Genomic DNA, 20930 nt, shown 5'->3' with positions numbered 1-20930 from the left:
CAGCTGAGCCTCTTCGTGGTTCCTGCTGTGTGGCCTCAGGCAGGGGCTGAATTAGCACCTCCTTAGATCCAGGAGCCACTGTACCCAGTGGTCAGAGGGGGTCCATTCTCCCACTTCAGACACAGCTGCTTCCCACAGCCAATTGGCCTGGAGGTCAATTCCTCCCAGTGATCCTACAACAACCAAGGCGCCAAGAGTGCACCAAGAGTGTCCACCCCAGGTAACTGGGGAGGCTGAGCCACTGGGACCTACAGGACACCTGGAGCGCAGGCCACTCTATCAACACAGGGAAGCAGCCAAAATGCGGAGACAAAGAAACAGGTCACAATTGGCAGAAATGGAGGAGGGCAGACGACTGGATATAGAGTTCAAGGCCACGTTTATAAGGTTTGTCAAGAATTTTATGGAAACCGCCGATAAATTTAATGAATCCCTCAAGGAGTATAGTGAGACCATGGAGGACATGAAAAAGGACCAACTAGAAATTAAGCATACACTGACTGAAATAAAGAATAATTTACAGAGATCCAACAGCAGACAAGAGGATCCCAAGAATCAAGTCAAAGATTTGAAATGCAAAGAAACAAAAAATACCCAACCGAAAAAGAAAAAAGAAAAGAGACTCAAAAAATATGAAGATAGTGTAAGGAAACTCTGGGACAACTTCAAGCGTACCAACATCAGAATTATAGGGGTACCAGAAGGAGAGAGAGGGCAAGATATTGAAAACCTATTTGAAGAAATAATGACAGAAAACTTCCCCCACCTTGTGAAAGAAATGGACTTACAAGTCCAGGAAGCACAGAGAACCCCAAACAAAAGGAATCCAAAGAGGACCACACCAAGACACATCATAATTAAAATGCCAAGAGCAAAAGATAAAGAGAGAATCTTAAAAGCAGCAAGAGAAAGACAGTCAGTTACCTACAAGGGAGTACCCATCCGACTGTCAGCTGATTTCTCAACAGAAACCATGCAGGCCCGAAGAGAGTGGCAAGAAATATTCAAAGAGATGAATAGCAAGAACCTGCAACCAAGATTACTTTATCCAGCAAAGCTATCATTCAGAATGGAAGGTCAGATAAAGAGCTTCACGGATAAGAAAAAGCTAAAGGAGTTCATCACCACCAAACCAACATTATATGAAATGCTGAAAGGTATTCTTTAAGAAGAGGAAGAAGAAAAAGGAACTCTTACCATTTGCCACAGCATCGATGGAACTGGAGAGCGGATAAATACCACAAGATCTCACTTATTTGTGGAATATAATGAACAACATAAACTGATGAACAAGGACTGATCCAGAGACGGAGAGGCCTTGATTGGACTGTCGGGCCTTGGAGGGAAGGTAGGGGAGGGTGGGGGCAAAGGGGAAGGATCAACCAAAGGACTTATATGCAAGCATATAGGCCTAACCAATGGACACGGACAACGGGGGGGTGAGGGCATGAGCGGGGGGGTGGGGGTAGAGGGTAACGTGGGGACAAGGACACATATGTAATATCTTAATCAATAAAAAATATTAAAAAAATAATAGATATATTAATATATAGATAAGAAAAGTTAAATGGAAAAAGAATAGAGAAGAGAAAAATGAAATCAAATGACAAAAAAATGAGACAAAAAGATAATAGAATCAAAAGAAAAAATAAAGATATGCAACAAAAAAAGAGAAAAAAGAGGGCAAACAGACAACAAAAACAAAACAAGAGGCACTACACACACACACACACACACACACACACACACACACACCTAAAACCAAAATCATATACACTCACAAACTCAAAAATCTTAGAATCTGTTATTTGTGGAGCTCACTGGATTTTGCTGTTGTTGAATCTGGTTTTTTGGTGTGGTGTGTCTATCCTGGGCCTCCTAGGAGCTTCTCTGGTGCAAGGAAGGCAATGTGAACCATTGTCCCTTTTTGGCCCTAGACAACCTAATTGAGGCCCTATAGGTTGAAGTCCCTAGTAGTCCAGCGGGTATGGCTTCCTTAGCCCAGAGGCTGGGTCTACTTGAGTCTCATGCCTAAAGTGACTCTGTTCTGAGCTGTTCTCCCTTCCCTGACTGAGCTGGCCTCTGCAGGGATATCCTGGTGTTAGCCAGGATCATTTGATCAGACTAGTGTGGGGAGTGGTGCCAGTAGCTTGTGGGGGTGAGCAGGCACTTCCTCTCCTTCCACTGCCTTAGCTCTGCCTGGCTTGCTGGCTACTCCTCACCGCCACCTTCAGGGGCACAGATTTCCAGCCCCAAGCTGTTCCCCCTTACTTCAGGTCGCTGCAGGTTGGGTCAGAAACAGCTGTTTTGCCGGAGGAAAAGAGAGCACCTCCCCTGTGTTCAGGTGGGCAGGATTGACCCTCCTTCCTTGTCCTACTGTCCAGTCCCCTTTCTACTCACCAGAATGAGTTCCTACAGATATGCAGCCTCTTCAGTATCCTCAGGTCCTCAGTTATAGTAGGTCAAAGGAAGAGGAGACTACATCCATCTTCCCGATTTTAGCACAGTTCCTTCCTCAGAGCCCTGGCAGTGGAGCAGAGCAGTTGTGGCAGCACAGTAGGGACAGCCATAGGTAAATCCACAGCAGTGTTGAGAGTCTTGTTGAGTCAGTGGTGGTCGTGCAGGTCCAAACAGTGTCCTTGGCCATGCACGGGGTTTGGGACAGGGTGCGCATGGGTTCAGACTGGCTGCGGCAAGTTTGGGTGGTAGCAAGGCTGGGTGCCTCGCAGCTGCTGCTCCCCGTAGCCTCATCCCAAGAAGGACCTTATAAAACTTTTAAGATGGCACAGTCTCCAAGCCAGAGCCATGTCCAGGGAATGGCTCTGGCAGTAGTAGTGGCTCCCCAGCCAGGAGAGCTTGAATCACCTGCCCCTGAGATTCCTGTGTACAACCTGACACCCACCCCTCCCACACATATGAACACACATGCACCCACATCGATATACTCACCCTCTCACTCACTTCCTCATTCACGCTCACCCTCACTCTGGTCCTGCTAGGAGCCATGTTGGAGTCCCTGGTATTTCTCATATCTCTTATTTGACTCCTTTTTCTTACTCTTTTATTTATTTTCGTTCTTTCACTTTATCTTTCTCTCCTTTTAACCGTTTCATAATTTTTTGTGTCTTCTTTTTAAAAAAATATATTTTATTGATTTTTCACAGAGAGGAAGGGAGAAGGATAGAGGGTTAGAAACATCGATCAACAGCCTCCTGCTGGGTATGTGCCTGCAAACAAGATACATACCCTTGACCGGAATCGAACCTGGGACCCTTCAGTCCACAGGCAGACACTCTATCCACTGAGCTAAACCAGTTAGGGCTGTGTCTTCTTTTTTATTGCTTTCCTTTTAAATGATATAGAGACTAAAAGAACAATACAAAAGATCAATAAAACCAAGACTTGGTTCTTTATAAAGGTAAACAAGATTGAAATGTTTCCAGAAAAAATGGACAGCAACATGCAAAAAAAGGAAGCTAGACCATCAACTTACACCAAACACAAGAATAAACTGAAAAATCTATAAAATACTTAAATGTAAGTCACAGAGCCATAAAATTCCTAGAAGAAAACGGAATAAAATCTCAGACATCTCTCGGAGCAATATTTTTGCCAGTATGTCTCTGAGGGCAAGAGAAACACAGGAAAAAATAAACAAATGGTGCCCTGACCAGTTTGGCTCAGTGGCTAGAGCAGCCGTGGGCAAACTACGGCCCGCGGGCCGGATCCGGCCCATTTGAAATGAATAAAACTAAAAAAAAAAAGACCGTGCCCTTTTATGTAATGATGTTTACTTTGAATTTATATTAGTTCACACAAACACTCCATCCATGCTTTTGTTCCGGCCCTCCGGTCCAGTTTAAGAACCCATTGTGGCCCTCGAGTCAAAAAGTTTGCCCACCCCTGGGCTAGAGTGTCGGCCTGTGGACTAAAGAGTCCCAGGTTCGATTCTGGTCAAGAGCATGTACCTTGGTTGTGGGCACATCCCCAGTAGGGAGTGTGCAGGAGGCAGCTGATCAATGTTTCTCTCTCATGGACGTTTCTAACTCTCTATCCCTCTCCTTTCCTCTCTGTAAAAAATCAATAAAATATATTTTTAAAAGATAAATAAACAAATGGTACTATATCAAACTAAAAAGCTTTTGCACAGCCTGACCAGTGTGGCTCCGTGGTTGAGCATCAACCTATGGGCCAGGAGGTTACATTTCAATCAATTCTCAGTTGGGGCACATGCCCAGGTTGTGGGCTAGATCCCTAATGAGTGGCGTGCAGGAGGCAGCCAATTGGTGGTTCTCTCTCATCATTGATGTTTCTATCTCTCTCTCCCTTTCCCTTCCTGTCAATAAAAATATATTTTAAAAAAGCTTCTGTAGAACAAAAGAAACCATCAACAAAATGAAAAGGGAACCCATTGTATGGGCAAACATATTCGCCAATGATTCATTTGATTTCGGGTTAATCTCCAAAATATATAAAGAACTTATACAACGCAACACCAAGAAGATAAACAATCCAATTAAAAAATGGGCCAAGGACCTTGAATAGACACTTCTACAAAGAGGACGTACAGATGACCAACAGAAATATGAAAGGATGCTAAGTGTCACTAATCATCAGAGCAATGCAAGTTAACACCACAATGAGATATTACCTCACACCTGTCAGACTGACTATCATCAATAAATCAACAAACAACAAGTGTTGGTGAGGATGTGGAGAAAAGGAATGCTCGTCACTGTTGGTGGAAATACAGACTGATGCAACCACTGTGGAAAACAGCATGGAGTTTCTTGAAAAAATAAAAAATGGAACTGCCTTTTTACCCAATGATCCCACTCCTCAGTATATATCCTAACAATCCCTAATCGCCAATCAAAATGATAATATGCACCCCTACATTCATAGTAGGGTTATTTACAATAGCCAGATCTGAAAATAGGCTGAGTGCCCGGCAGTAGATGAGTGGATAAAAAAGCTGTAAAAAAAAAAGGCAGTGGTATGTGAACACAATAGAATACTACATGTCTGTAAAAAGAAGGAGCGCTTAAATTTTGCAACATCATGTTTGGACCTAGAAATTATTATGCTAAGTGAAATAAGCCAGTCAGAGAAAGTCAAATACCATATGATCTCACTAATATGTGGAATATAATGAACAAAATAAACTGATGAACTAAATAGAACCAGAGGCATGGATACATGGAACAGACTTACAAATGTCAGAGGGGAGGTGGTTGAGGGGGACCGGATAAAGGAAGGTGAAGGGATTAGTTAAAAAACATACATGCATTTTCCAGATAGACAGACAATAGTGGAGTGATGGCCAATGAAGGCTGAGTGGAGGAGGGCAAAAGGGAGAAAATGGGAGTTCTCTGCAATAGTGTCAACAACAAAAAATTTAAATAAAAATAAATAAAAACAAAAAACACACACTTTTTAGGGTTAAATTACAAAGAATTTATTATGATTGCAGTGGTAATCCTTGAAAAAAGAAATAGGTCTGCTGTGTTTTTCTGCCCCCCAACACCCAAATGAGGCTGGGGAGAAGAATGGGAATAGGAAAAGTGTAGAGAGTAAGCTGATGGAAAATTTATCATGACAAAGAGAAGCCAATATTAGTATAAGTGTTTTATCTCATTCCTGAAGAGTTTGGTTTGAGAGGATAAATTAAAAATAAATTAAGGTTTACCAGAGGGAAAGGAGGGTGGGGGGAGGCAGAAGAGGGTAAAGGTGGGACTTTGGGTGGTGAACACCCAATATAATATACAGATGATGTACTACAGAACTGTCACTTGAAAACTATATAATTATATTAACCAATGTCACCTGGTATTTTCAATAAAAATTTAAGAAAAGTATATTAAGGTTTAAAAATAGGCAATATAGTCACACAGTTCAAAAATCAAACTGATACTAAAAGATATTTATTTTTATAAATATATTTTTATTGGTGATAGTATTACAGATATCTCCCATTTACCCCTGTTCTCCCCCCTCCTCCCAGCACCTACCCAACACTCTAAGTCTTCACTACACTATTGTCCATGTTTGTTTTATCTGTTCTTATCCCCCCAAACCCACATTGAGATATGTCAGTCTATTCAAAGCCTCTATGCTTTGAGTCTTATTTTGTTGGTCAATTCATTTTGTTCATTAGATTCCACAAATAATGATACTTGTTTTTCTCTGACTGGCTTATATTGCTTAGCATAATACTCTCCAAATCCATGTATGCTGTCCCAAAGGGTAAGAGATCCCTTTTTATAGCTGCATAGTATTCCATAGTGTAAATATACCATAGCTTTTTTATCCATTCATCTACTGATAGGCACTTGAGATGTTTCCAAAACTTTGCTATTGTAAATAATGCTGACAGACATAGGGGTGTATATATTCTTTCTGATTAGTGTTTTGAGGGCTTTTAGGATATATTCCCAGAAGTGGGATTGCTGGGTCAAATGGAAGTTCAGGTTTTAATTTTTTGAGGAAACTCCATAGTGTATTCCATAGTGGCTGCACCAATATGCATTCCAACCAGCAGTGAACTAGTGTTCCCTTTTCTCCACATCCTCGCCAGCACTTGTTGTTTGTTGATTTGTTGATGATAGGCGTTCTGACAGGTGTGAGGTGATATCCCATTGTGGTTTGAATTTGCATTTCTGTGATGATCAGTGACTGAGCATTTTTTTATGTGTTTCTTGGCCATTTGAATGTTCTCTTCAGAGAAATGTCTATTCAGGTCTTTGGCCCATTTTTTAATTGCTTTGTTTTTCTTTCTTTTGTTGAGTTGTACAAGTACTTTATATACTTTGATATTAACCCCTTATTAGTTGTATCATTGGCAAATATGTTCTTCCATTCATAAATTCCATTTTCATTTTGATGGTGGTTTCTTTTGCTGTGCAGAAGCTTTTTATTTATTTTATTACTAGAGGCCTGGTGCACAGAATTTGTGCATGGGTGGGGTCCCAAGGCCTGGCTGGTGATCAGGGCCTATCAGGACCATCTTGCCCAGTCCCGATAGGGGCCGAGCCAGCTGGGGCCTGCTGGCTGTTGGCTGGGGCTTGGGGACCTGCCAGCCGCCGGATGGGGCCTGCCAGAGGGGGCCTGTTGGATAGGGAAGGGGCAAAGGGAGGGACCGCGGGAGGTTTGCCGGCCGGGGAAGGTTGGCTAGCCATAGGATGTTGGCTGTGGGAGTGCACTGACCACCAGGGGGCAGTTCTTGTGTTGAGCATCTTACCCTTGGTGGTCAGTGCGCATCATAGTGACTGGTCAACTGGTTGTTCCACTTGTTCGGTCGTAAAGGTTGCTTAGGCTTTTATATATATAGACTAGAGGCCCGGTGCACAAAATTTGTGCATGGGGGGGGGGTCCCTCAGCCCGGCCCACAGCCTCTCCAATCCAGGACCCCTTGGAGGATGTCTGACTGCCTCTTGCAATCCGGAACCGCTGGCTCCTAACTGCTTGCCTGCCTGCCTGCCTGATTGCTGCCCCTAACCACCTCTGCCTGCCTGATCACCCCTAATCATCTCTGCCTGCCTGCCTGATCACCCTTAACTGCTTCCCTGCTGGCCTGATCGTCCCTAACCACCTCTGCCTCTCCCCGCACCCGGGACACAGGATTCCCTCCTCCAGCCGGTCAGAAGCACACAGGACCCAAGCCGGCTTTGCCCGGGCTGGCCGCAGCCACAGGGAACTGTGGGCAGGCAGCTTCACCAGGGCCACAGCCGCAGGTGCCCGGGATGATGGGGTGAATGGCTTGTCCCTCTCCCAGACCACAGCCACATGCGCTAGCACCCAGGACTGTGGGGCGGGCAGCTTTTCCCTCTCCTGGGCTGCAGTCCCATCCGCTGGTGCCAGGGACCAAGGGGCGGGTAGCTTGTCCCTCTCCCAGGCTGCAAGAGCAGGTGCAGCTGCTGGCGCCCAGGACCGTGGGGTGTGCAGCTTGGCTGGTCCCCATTCCTCTATCATGAGCTCATTTGTTCCTGGCTGGTCCCCATTCCTGTCTCTCCAGTGTTGAGTGTCTGAGCTGTTATGGTGTGGCAGCATGAGGGCATGATGACCCTTTGCATATTAGCTCTTTATTACATAGGATTATTACATTTTTAAATATATATATATATATTTTTTAATTGATTTCAGAGAGGAAGGGGGAGGGAGAGAGATAGAAACATCAACGATGAGAGAGAATCGTTGATCGGCTGCCTCCCGCATGCCCCCTACTGGGGATTGAGCCTACAACCCAGGCATGTGCCCTTGAGGGCACTCGAACTGGGGCCCGGCCCTTCAGTCCACAAGCTGATGCTCTATCCAATGAGCCAAACCAGCTAGAGCCTGTGCAGAAGCTTTTTATTTATGTAGTCCCATTTGTTTGTTTTCTCCTTAGTTTCCTTTGCCCTAGGACAGTGGTCGGCAAACTGCGGCTCATGAGCCACATGCTGCTCTTTGGCCCCTTGAGTGTGGCTCTTCCACACAATGCCACGTGCGGGTGCCCACATATAGTGCGACTGAAACTTCGTGGCCCATGTGCAGAAGTCAGTATTTTGTGGAAGAGCCACACTCAAGGGGCCAAAGAGCCACATGTGGCTCGTGAGCCACAGTTTGCCGACCACTGCCCTAGGAGATGTATCAGTAAACATACTGCTATGTGAGATGTCTGACACTTGACTGCCTATCTTCTCTAAGATTTTTATAGTTTCATGACTTACATTAAAATATTTTATCAACTTTGAGTTTATTATAGTGTATGGTGTAAATTGGTGGACTAGTTCAGCCGTGGGCAAACTATGGCCCGCGGGCCGGATCCGGCCCGTTTGAAATGAATAAAACTAGCCGAAACCGGTTTGGCTCAGTGGATAGAGCGTAGGCCTGCAGACTGAAAGGTCCCAGGTTCGATTCTGGTCAAGGGCATGTACCTGGGTTTAAATGAATAAAACTAAAAAAAAAAAAGACCGTACCCTTTTATGTAATGATGTTTACTTTGAATTTATATTAGTTCACACAAACACTCCATCCATGCTTTTGTTTCGGCCCTCCGGTCCAGTTTAAGAACCCATTGGGGCCCTCGAGTCAAAAAGTTTGCCCACCCCTGGTCTAGTTTCATCCTATTGCATATGTAGGTCTAGTTTTCCCAGCAACATTTATTGAAGAGACTATCTTTACTCCATTGTATGTTCTTGCCTCCTTTGTCAAATATTGAGTGTAATGGCTTGGGTCCATTTCTGGGGTCTCTTTTCTGATCCATTGGTCTATATGCCTGTTCTTCTGCCAGTACCAGGATGTTTTGGTTACAATGGCTTTGTAGTATAGTTTTATATCTAGTATTGTGATCCCTCCTACTTTGTTCTTCTTTCTCAAGATTGCTTCAGCTATTCGGCGTTTTTCATGGTTCCATATAAATTCTTGGAGTATTTGTTCTAGCTCTGTGAAGTATGCCATTGGTGTTTTAATAGGAATTGCATTGAATCTGTAGATTTCCTTGGCTAGTATAGACATTTTAATGATGTAAATTCTTCCAATCCATGAACATGGTAAAAACTTCCATTTGTTTGTAGTTTCCTCTACTACTTTCTTCAATGCCCTAAAGTTGTCCAAGTACAGGTCTTTTACCTCCTTGGTTAAGTTTATTCCTAGGTATCTTATTTGCATTGTTGTTGCAAAGATAAATGAGATTGTTTGTTTAGTTTCTCTTCCTAAGAGTTCATTATTGGTGTATAAAAATGACATTGACTTGTAGATGTTGATTTTGTATCCTCCTACCTTGCTGAATTCATTTATTAAGTTTAGTAGCTTTTTTGGTGGAGTCTTTAGGGTTTTCTATATATAATATCATGCCATCTGTGAATACTGATAGTTTTCCTTCCTCCTTTCCAATTTGGATGCTTTTTATCTCTTCTTCTTGTCTGATTGCTGTGGCTAGGACTTCCAGTATTATGTTGAATAGGAGTGGTGAAAGTGGACATCTTTGTCTTTTTTCCTGTTCTTAAGGGAAAGGCTTTTAGTTTTTGCCCACTGAGTATTATGTTGGTTGTAGGTTTATTATGTTGAGGTCCCATCCCTCTATTCCCACTTTGTTGAGGATTTTTATCAAAAAGGGGTGCTGGGTTTGATGAATGCTTTTTCTGCATCTATTGATATGATCATGTGATTTTCATCTTTCAACTTGTGTGATGTATCACATTTATTGATTTGTGAATATTGTAGAAGCCTTGCATCTCTGGAATAAATCTCATTTGATCATGGTGTATGATCTTTTTCATAAATTGCTGAATCCAATTTGCTAATATTTTATTTAGGATTTTAGCATCTGTGTTCATCAGGGATATTGCCTGTAATTTTTTTTTGTAGTTTCTTTATCTGGTTTTGAAATGAGGATAATGCTGGCTTCTTAAAAAGAGCTTGGAAGTATTCCTTCCTCTTGAATTTTTAGGAATAGTTTGAGGAGAATAGGTGTTAGTTCTTCTTTGAATGTTTGATAAAATTCACCTGTAAATCCATGCAGTCAAGACTTTTGTTTGCTGGAAGTCTTTTAATTACTGCTTCAGTTTCATCAGTTCTTATTGGTCTATTCAGGTTTTCTGATTCTTCCTGATTGAGATTTGGAAGATTGTATGTTTCTAGTAATTTGTCCTTTTAGCCCAGGTTGTCCAGTTTGTGGCATATATTATTAACTAGAGGCCCGGTGCACAAAAAATTGTGCACTCGGGGGGAAAGGGGAGTCCCTCAGCCCGGCCTGTGCCCTCTCGCAGTCTGGGACCCCTCGGGAGATAACAACCTGCTGGCTTAGGCCTGCTCCCAGGTGGCAGAGGGCAGGCCCAATCCCTAGGCGCAGACCCTGGTCGGGCTCAGAGCAGGGCCGATTGGGGAGTTGGGGCGCCACCCCTTGTCATGCACAGAGCAGGGCAGATTGAGAGGTTGGGGCACCGGCCCCTGTCACACTCAAGGCAGGGTCGATGGGGAGGTTGGGGCACCACCCCCTGTCATGCACAGAGCAGGGCCCATCAGGGGGGTTGGGGCGCTGTCCCCTGTCACGCACAGAGCAGGGCCCATCAGGGGGTTGGGGAGCTCCCCCCTGTCACACACAGAGCAGGGTCCATCAGGGGGTTGAGGAGCTCCGCCCTGTCACACACAGAGCAGGGCCCATCAGGGGGTTGGGGAGCTCCCCCCTGTCATGCACAGAGCAGGGCCCATCAGGGGGTTGGGGAGCTCCCCCCTGTCACACACAGAGCAGGGCCCATCAGGGGGTTGAGGAGCTCCCCCCTGTCACACACAGAGCAGGGCAGATCTGGGGGTTGGGGCGCCGCCCTCTATCACCCACAGAGCAGGGCCGATCAGGGGGTTGGGGCGCCACCACTGTCACACTCAGGGCAGGGCCGATGGGGAGATTATGGCTCTACCCCATCACACACAGAGCAGGGCCTGTGGCGGGGGGGGGGGGGAGTTGGGGCACCACCCTCTATCACCCACAGAGCAGGGCCGATCAGGGGGTTGGGGCACCGCCACTCTCACTCTCAGGGCAGGGCCAATGGGGAGGTTATGGCTCTACCCCGTCACACACAGAGCAGGGCCTGTGGGGTGTGGGGGTTGGGGCACCACACCCTGTCACACACAGAGCCGCAGGGCGATCAGGGGGTTGGGGAGCTCCCCCCATCAGGCACAGAGCAGGGCCTATCAGGGGTTTGGGGCGCCTTCCCCTGTCAGGAACAGAGCAGGACGGATAGGGAGGTTGTGGCCCCGCCCCCTGTCACACACAGAGCCGCAGGGTGATCAGGGGGTTTGGGCGCTGCCCCCTGTCACGCTGATCCCGGAGCTGGGAGGCCTCACGGCTCCGCTGATCCCAGTGCTGGGAGGCATATTACCCTTTTACTATATAGAACAGAGGCCTGGTGCATGGGTAGGGGCCGGCTGGTTTGCCCTGAAGGGTGTCCTGGATCAGGGTGTGGGTCCCCACTGGGGTGCCTGGCCAGCCTGAATGAGGGGATGATTGCTCTTTGCAGCTGGTCACACACCCTTCAGGGTGGGGGTCCCCACTGGGGTGCCTGGCCAGTCTGGGGGAGGGGCTGAGGGCTGTTTTCAGGCTGGTGGGTGACGGAAGCTCCCAACCGCTCCTTTTTTTCTTTTTTTAATTCTGGGCCAGCTTTAGCTCTGAGGCCCCAGTTCTTAGGCCTCCACTCCTGAAAGCAGGTATCTGGTTTGTTTCGGTTCTACAATCGAAACTCTGTATCAACTCCAGCTCTGAGATCCCAGCTCGGCTCACTGAAAGCAGGTTTCTGAGGTTTTGTTTAACTTCTAATTTGTTACAATGTTTGAAACTGCAGGCTCAGAGGCCTGCAGCTGCAGGCGGGGAACGTTGGTTTCTTCTGTCACTGAGGCAAGCAAGCCTCATGTTAGTTTCAAGCTGCCTGGCTGCCGGCCACCATCTTGGCTGGCAGTTAATTTGCATATCGCCCTGATTAGCCAATGAGAAGGGTAGCGGTCGTACGCCAATTACCATGTTTCTCTTTTATTAGATAGGATAGTATTTCCTTACAACCTTTTGTATTTCTGTGGTATCCATTGTTATATTGCTTCTTTCATTTTCTATTTTGTTTATTTGGTTCCTTTCTCTTTGTTTCTTGATGAGTTTGTCTAGGGGTTCATCAATCTTGTTTATCTTTTCAAAGAATCAGTTCTGGGGTTCATTGACCAAACTTTTTTTTTAGTCTATATGTCATTTATTTCCACTCTGATCTTTATTATTTCCTTCCTTCTACTTCCTATGGGCTTTTCCTGCTGTTCTCTAAGTCATTTAGTTGTAGGGTTAGATCAGCAGTTCTCAACCTGTGGGTCACAACTCCTTTGGGGGTCGAACAACCCTTTCACAGGGGTCGCCTAAGACCATTGGAAAACACATATATAATTACATATTGTTTTTGTGATTAATAACTATGCTTTAATTATGTTCAATTTGTAACAATGAAATTGGGGGTCACCACAACATGAGGAACTGTATTAAAGGGTTGCAGCATTAGGAAGGTTGAGAACCACTGAGTTAGTTTATTAGTCCTTTTTCTGGTTTCTTGATATAGGTTTGTAGTGCTATCAACTTACCTCTCAGGATTGCTTTCACCTTATCCCATAGGTTTTGGGTAGTTGTGTGTTCATTTTCAGTTGTTTCCAGGAAGTTTTAAATTTCTTGCATTGTGTAATAACATGCTATTTAGCCTCCATGTATTTGAGCATTTTTGAGGTTTTTTTTTTTATTGTAGTTGATTTCTAACTTCATGCCATTGTGATCTGAGAAAATGCTTGGTATCATATCAATCTTCATGAATTTGTATAGACTTGTTTTATGCCCTAACATGTGGTCTATCTTTGAGAATGTTTCATATGACCTGGAGAAGAATATATATTCTGTTGCTTTGGGGTGAAATGTTGTGTAAATATCAGTTAGATCCATCTGGTCTAGTGTGTCATTTAAGGCCTCTGTTTCTTTGTTCATTTTTTTTTGTCTGGAAGATCTATCCAGTAATGTCAGTGGGTGTTAAAGTCCCCTACTATGACTGTATGGCTGTTGATATCTCCCTTAAAGTCCATCAAGAGTTTTTTTATGTACTTGGATGCTCCAATATTGGGTGCATATATGTTTTCAAGGGTTATATTTTCTTGTTGTATCATTCCATTTAGTATTATGAAGTGGCCTTCTTTGTCTCTTGTTATGGCCTTTGTTTTGGAGTCTATTTTCCCTGATATAAGTATTGCTACTCCGGCTTTTGTTTCTTTTCCATTTGCATGAAATATATATTTTCCTTCTCATCACTCTCAGTCTGTGTATATCTTTTGTTTTCAGGTGTGTCTCTTATAGACAGCATATATATGGGTCATGTTTTCTTATCTATTCAGTCACTCTATGTGTTTTGACTGGAGCATTTAATCCATTTATATTTAAGGTTGTTATCATTATTATTTTTTAATATATTTTTATTGATTCAGAGAGGAAGGGAGACGGAGAGAGAGATAGAAGCATAAATGATGCAAGAGGATCATTGCTTGGCTGCCTCCTGCACAACCCCTACTGGGGATCAAGCCCACAACCCAGGCATGTGCTTTTGCCTAGAATGGAACCTGGAACCCTTCAGTCCCCAGGCCAAAACATTATCCACTGAGCCAAACCAGCTAGGGCTAAGGTTATTATTATAGGTATTTATTTGTTGCCATTTTCATTTTCTTTGTGCCTATGATCCTCTCTCTATCTCTCTCTTTCTTTTTCTTAAAGCAGGCCCTGTAACATTTCTTGCATTGGTGGTAATGTACTCCTTTAACCTTCTTTTTGTCTGGAAAGCTTTTTATTTCACCTTCAATTTTAAATGATATTTTCACTGGCTACAGTAGTCTTGGATTTAGGGTCTTGCTTTTAATTACTTTGCGTACTTTATGCTACTCCCTCTAGGCCTGAAGTATTTCTATTGAAAAGTCAGCTGACATTTTAATGGGAATTCCTTTTTGGATAATTTTCTGTCTCTCTCGTGCTAAATTTAAGATTCTTTCTTTGTCTTTAATATTTGCCATTTTAATCATGATGTGTCTATTTGTGGGTCTCTTTGGGTTCATTACAACTCTCTGTGCCTCCTCAACTTGTGTGACATTTTCCTTCACCAGGTTGGGAAAGTTTTCTGTCACTATTTCTTTAAACAGCTTCTCTGTTCCTTGCTCACCCTCTTCCCTTTTTAGTATTCCCACAATGCAGATGTCATTACTTTTCATGTTGTCCCAGCACTCCCTTAAGCTATTTTTCTGCTTTCTAATTCTTTTTCTGATTTGCTGCTCTAATTGAGTATTTATTTCTACCTTGTCTTCCAAATTGCTGATTCGATCCTTTGCTTAATCCAGTTTACTTTTAATCCCTTCCAGTGTGTTCTTTGGTGTCAGATATATCATTCTTCATTTCTGTCTGGTTCTTGTTCATGGCTTTGATTTCCCTTTTCATGTTATTGTAATTTATACTAAGTTCCTTAAACATCTATGTAACCATTGCTTTGAACTCTATGTCTGATAGGTTGCTTGCCTCCATCTCATTTAGTTCTTTTTCTGGAAATTCCTTCTTTTCTCTCATTTGGGGGTTGTTTCTTTGACTCCTCATTTTACCTGTCGCTTTGTATTTGCTTCTATGTATTAAATAGAATTGTTATGCCTCCCAGTCTTTGTGGGATGGCCTTATGCAGAAAGTGTCCTGAGGAGTCCGGTGGTGTAGTATCTTTGTCCAGCTGAGCTGGATGCTCTAGGAATGACCTTTGGGTGCATTGTTTGTGCTCTTCTATTATAGTTGGGCCTTGAGTGTTGATATCCCATTTGTAGGAAGGATCTACCCTCTGACTTGCTGCCAGTGAGATTCAATCCCAATGTGGTCATGCCAGCTGTTATATGGGTGCTTTGGGTCTGCTATTTGTGGGGCTTGTTGGATTTCGCTCTAATGTTGAATTTGGTCCCTTGGTATGTTTATCCGGGGCCTCCTGGAAGCTTCTCTAGTGCAGCTGAATGTGAGTCCCTTTCTCTTTCTGGCCCTGGGTGACCTGATTGAGGTCTGAGAGGTTGAATCCCTTAGCAGTCCAGTGGTCAGAATCTGCATTGTGTCTCATACCTTGATTGACACTGTTCTGAGCTATACTCCCTTCTCCCATGAAGCTGATCCTGCAGGTGTCAGCTGCAGGCACTTGGTATCCCACTGGCTTTTGCCTCCCTGAGCAGTCCAGGATGGTTTCTTTGGTGGGGATCCAAACTGCTGTTTCCGACTAATTAGATCAGGCAAAGGTTCAAAGCCCCCAGAAACCTGCCTCTGGCTGCAGACTGATTAGATTCAGTCTGGAATAGCCTCAATCAGTCTTCCACTGGTTGAGCAAGAGGTTTTTCAACAGGTTGGGGCGATTGTTTCTGCCTGGAGGCTAACTCTTATTCTCAGTCTCAGATACTCCACAGGGTGGAACAAGGGATTTTTCCAATAATGTGGTCAACTGTCTTCCTCCCTGGCCAAAACTGCAGAATAGCAAAGGTTTGCTTGAGAGATGCCCTGTGTAACATGAGGGAATGACGCAGCACAGGAAACTGGGGTGTCTGCCTTCCAAGTTCTAACCCCAGATCCCCCAGCCCTGGCTTATGTTTATACAATTCCAGGTCACTTTGTCCTCCTTCTGCTAGAGACCAAGGTGAGTGTTGTGCATTGGCCCTTTAAGAGGGTGCTTGCACTTCCAGCCATCTCTCCCTGGCAGACAGCAACCCTGCTGGTTTTCACAGTCAGATGTTATGAGGGCACCTTTTTCAGTTCTGGTGCTCTGTGCTGGGAGGTAGAGGTACAGCTTAGGGATTAGACCCCAGAGTTCTCAGTGACAACTCCCTACAGCTGAAATATCTCTCCAGAATTTCAGCGGTTGTCTGTGGAAGCCTGGCCAGCCATTTCACGCCTCCACACTTCCTACCGGTCTCTATGTGGTCTCCACTTTCTGTCCTTGGTTATCAGGGTTGTCTCCAGCTAGTCTTCAGCTGATTATTCAGGGTGAGTTTTTTTTTAATTTTAGTTATAATCACAAATTGGTCCTGGGAGCATGTCTGTGAACTTGCACTTACTCCGCCTCCACTTTTAATTGCTATTATCAATTTTTCAATAATAAGTGATATTTAGAAAATAGTTTCATCTTTATCCTTGCTTCCATTCATTTCATTTCTTCTCCCATGAAAGTTATCACTTGTATTATTTTCATGTGTATCCTTCTAGAATTACTTCTTATAATTATTAATATGCTTATTTCTCCCCTTTACTATACACACTATACATAGTGACTTGAACCTTGTTTTTCTCAATTACAATAGGAGAAAAATTAACACTAAAATAGCATATTAAAGCTCTTTGGAGAATGAAATAATTTTAAAGTATGACCAAAATTTATACTAAGAAATAGCATTATTCTAATAGTAAAATTAAACAAAATGATATTAAATTATGGGTTTCTAACTACAAAAAGTTAACTTATTTTTAACCCCAAATCAACATTTTGGCCCCAATCACTCACTTCTTAACCACTTGGAAATTATTAAGTATTTTATAATATAACAGCTTTCCTCTTTCTTCATCTACATTTCTCAAGTAACAAAAATGTGTAAATAATCTTTTGCCTTAGTCAGAGACTTAGCCTTTGGGCTGAAAAGTTAGCATTACTGCTGTAAGGAACTCTCTGACTAATGTATCTCCATATTGGAAGAAACTACTCAATATAGAGAATGAGGGAACAGAAAGATAATTTATTGCAGAATCCAAGTTTAGAAATTCAAACTATCTAAATGGTATAAAAATAACCAAAAATTTGATGCTTTTGATATATAACAAAATCAGATCACAAGATAGCTTAAAAAAGAGTGATGCAATGTTGAAAAATGGTAACTTTGTTCAAAACATCGGATATTAAACCTTGCCTGCTCCTGCCTGGAGCCGCAGGTTCCCCACCCACTCCACATCCAAAGTGAGATGCAGCCACACACTGACAGAGAGGACATGGGCAAAGTGATGTAGCCAGGCTTCAACTGGGGCTGCTGCTTCTGGTGTTGCTCCTACCCATGCAGATTTATTCAAATCAAACAATTGCTTTATCACCTTCCAGTAATCCCTCCCACAAAACCTTAACTACTCCAAATCCATTGAGTACCACCACTAAGGCAAGTGGCAGTGCTTTGCAGTCAATAGCCAGCCTCTCAGCAATCTAGTTCTATCTCTACACCTCTATTGTTAAAAGATTCAGGCCAAGAAACGTCTATACTTCTCCATCTTCCAAACCCAATCTAAATAGAATCTAGACATCCAGTGTGACAGAGAAAAAACAGGTCTTCATTGAATCTGATAATTCCACACCTAATTTTATTGACATAGAAAATGTTGAGGATCCCATATTTGATTGATATAAAGAACATGTACAGGGTCTGACTAGATGATGAATGTTGATATTAAATCTGTAGCAGTTTCATGTACAAGATGAAGAGACACATCCAAAATTAGTTCAGAGGTGATTTCCTTAAATGTGGCTTAAGTATGAACACACAAAATTCTATTTTGAAAATGGACAGATTTTATTTTATCTAGAGATAAGGGATGGGATTTGGAACAGAGTCAGATTTCAATTGGTTCATTAAAGCTATAAGGCCATAAAATGGGTAATGTAAAAAGTTTCCATGGTTCTATTTATATGTACATTAGTAGGAATTTCCAGGTATTCCTATAAATCCTCAATGTATTGTTTCACAATACTAATTTAATGTCCATGTAACTCTAGATAAAGTTTTATATTGTTAACTTATCACTATTCTCTCAGGCACTGAACTCTTTGATTTGACATTGCATTTGACTTTTTATGTAGTAATTGATATGTACCAATATTTATAGGTCTTTTTTCCCTCCTTCCCCATCTCATTCCAGAATCTGTCAATGATGTATTGGAATATACTCCAAATTCAACTATAATGAGTAAATTTTGCTTATATACTTACCACTCCCCTATTCAACAAGAGTACCAGATTCATTTTGCTAAACTAATTCCAAAGAGTTGAAGTACATGAACCTCAACTAATTTCAAAATTCTTTTTATTTCTGCATATATTGAATACTTTTTACAATTTAAGAAATGATTTGTTTTGAAGGTAAAATCGACAAATCTTAAAATTAAAAAGGCAAATATGTGAAGCTTTTTCACTCAGTCGCCAACCCCCTTTTTACCTCTGACAACTGTCAGTCTGTTCTCTATGAATATGTTTATATTTTGTTAGTTTATTTTGTTCACCAGATTTCACATATAAATGAAATCATAGTGGGCTGGGTGAAAAAGGTGAAGGGATTAAACAAAGGAAAACAACCTCTTATACACAGATAACAGTATGGTGATTACCAGAGGGAAAGGGGGGTGACAGGAGGTAGAAGAGGGTAAAGGGGGGATAAATGGTAATGGAAGGAGATTTGGGGTTGGTGAACACACAATAAAATATGCAGATGATGTATTATAGAATTATAACCCTGAAACCTATATAATTTTATTAACCAATGTCACCCCAATAGCATCAATAAAAAAAAAAAAAGACTGGAAGCTTAGTTACACTAAATTCAAAAAAACTTTTATACTTTCTGTACATACTTTAAAAAAAAACTATGAATCAGAATAGCCACATTTGGAACACTTTCTTTTATTGGTCAATATTTTTATATAGTTAGAACATGATCCTAAGCCTAATGTGGGCTTGATTCTGGAAAGTAAATATTTTCACAATTGCCTCAATGCACAGAAACTGTTTTGAAAATAGACATTCTCTAAAGTCTTGTTTTGCATGGTCACACACTGATGTTTAGATGTTCCAGTATCTAATAGGGCCACAGTAGTGTTGATAACCATAGTAATTTTTTTCCATCTTTGGAAACCTACTTAACAACACCATATCCAAATATCTCAAGTTTCCATGTGTGAATGAACATTCCCCTTTGTTTTATACCTAAACTAGAGGCCCAGTGCACAAAATTCGTGCACTGGGGGTTGGGGGTCCCTCAGCCCAGCCTGCCCCCTCTCACAGTCCAGTAGCCCTCAGTGGATGTCCTACTGATGGCTTAGGGGAGCTGGCCTAAGCCACAGTCTGGCAGCAGAGGCTCGGAGCAGGTGCCCCTGTGTGTGTGTGTGTGTGTGTGTGTGTGTCCCTGCTGGGGGCCTGCCCCCAGCTGCATCGGAGGCTCGGAGCAAGCGACCCTCTGTGTTGATCTCTCAGGTTCCTGGCCATGCCTGTGTGTTGTTCTCTCCCTTGAGCAGCGGCCAGGGCAGGCTGGAAGCCTGGGTCACCCCTGGCAACCCAGGCCCCCAGCCACTCCTTGAGCGGCGGCCAGGGTGGGCAGGAAGCTTGGCTTCTTCCATCGCTGGGGGCAACCCAAGCCTCCAGCTCCATGGCCGCCACCATCTTTGTTGGGTTAATTTGTATAGTCGCCCTGATTGGCTGGTAGATGTAGCCGAGTGACACCAATTTGCATGTTTCTCTTTTATTAGAGTAGATGCTGTACATCTATTTTTGATTATATATTGTTTGTGTATTTATGCTTTGATTCATAGTAACTTCTCATTTTATGGAATTGATTTGCATTGGAAAAAACACACCAGTAAATAAAAAGAAATGCCTGAAAGTGTGGTAGGCAGTTAGACAGACATGAGCAGAGCAAGGACGATGGGCTAGGTACAAGTCATCAGGGTGGAAAGCCCAGGGGCCTAGCAAAGGACAATTGTAGGGTGGGACCTAGCCCCCAGGGTGACTTTTCCTCCCCTAGCATATCACTGGTCAAGTGGTTTGGACCCCCTGACCTTTCCTCCCTAGAGATAACATTTAGATCTCAGTTGTATTTCAGCTCCAGGCCCAGAAAAACAACAAAACAAGACCAGTGACCCCATGGATGACCTCAGGACCAGCTGTATTGGATAATGACCCCCTGCCCTGGCATCAACCAATCAATCAGTGGAGACTTAGACCCTGAAAGGACACACCTGGAAAGATGCTAAATATTCTATTAAGATCTTCCCCTAGGACAGTGATGGCGAACCTTTTGAGCTTGGCTTGTCAGCATTTTGAAAAACCCTAACTTAACTCTGGTGCCGTGTCACATATAGAAAATTTTTGATATTTGCAACCATAGTAAAACAAAGATTTATATTTTTGATATTTATTTTATATATTTAAATGCCATTTAACAAAGAAAAATCAACCAAAAAAAAATGAGTTCGTGTGTCACCACTGACACACGTGTCATAGATTCACCATCACTGCCCTAGGACCTCCCCCCAAATCTTCACCCTTAAAACCCTTAGGATGGAGGACCCAGCACACTCTCCCTTCTTTCTTCCCTCCCTCCTGAAAGCACAGCAGTGCCTTTCCCTTTCCCTTCTCCTTCCCTT

At 43.1% G+C, this 20930-nt stretch overlaps 1 protein-coding gene across 3 annotated transcripts in view; it reads right to left on the bottom strand.

Moving 5' to 3' along the window:
• The window catches only part of CHIC1 (cysteine rich hydrophobic domain 1), a gene marked incomplete at its 5' end in the record, with an annotated part of 179617 nt that overhangs the window by 146845 nt on the left and 11842 nt on the right, over nucleotides 1-20930 (bottom strand). The window lies entirely within an intron of this gene.

Source organism: Myotis nattereri (assembly GCF_964212035.1).
Source record: "Myotis nattereri genome assembly, chromosome: X".
Taxonomy (NCBI): Eukaryota; Metazoa; Chordata; class Mammalia; order Chiroptera; family Vespertilionidae; genus Myotis; species Myotis nattereri.
This window is presented reverse-complemented; position numbering and strand designations above follow the sequence as displayed.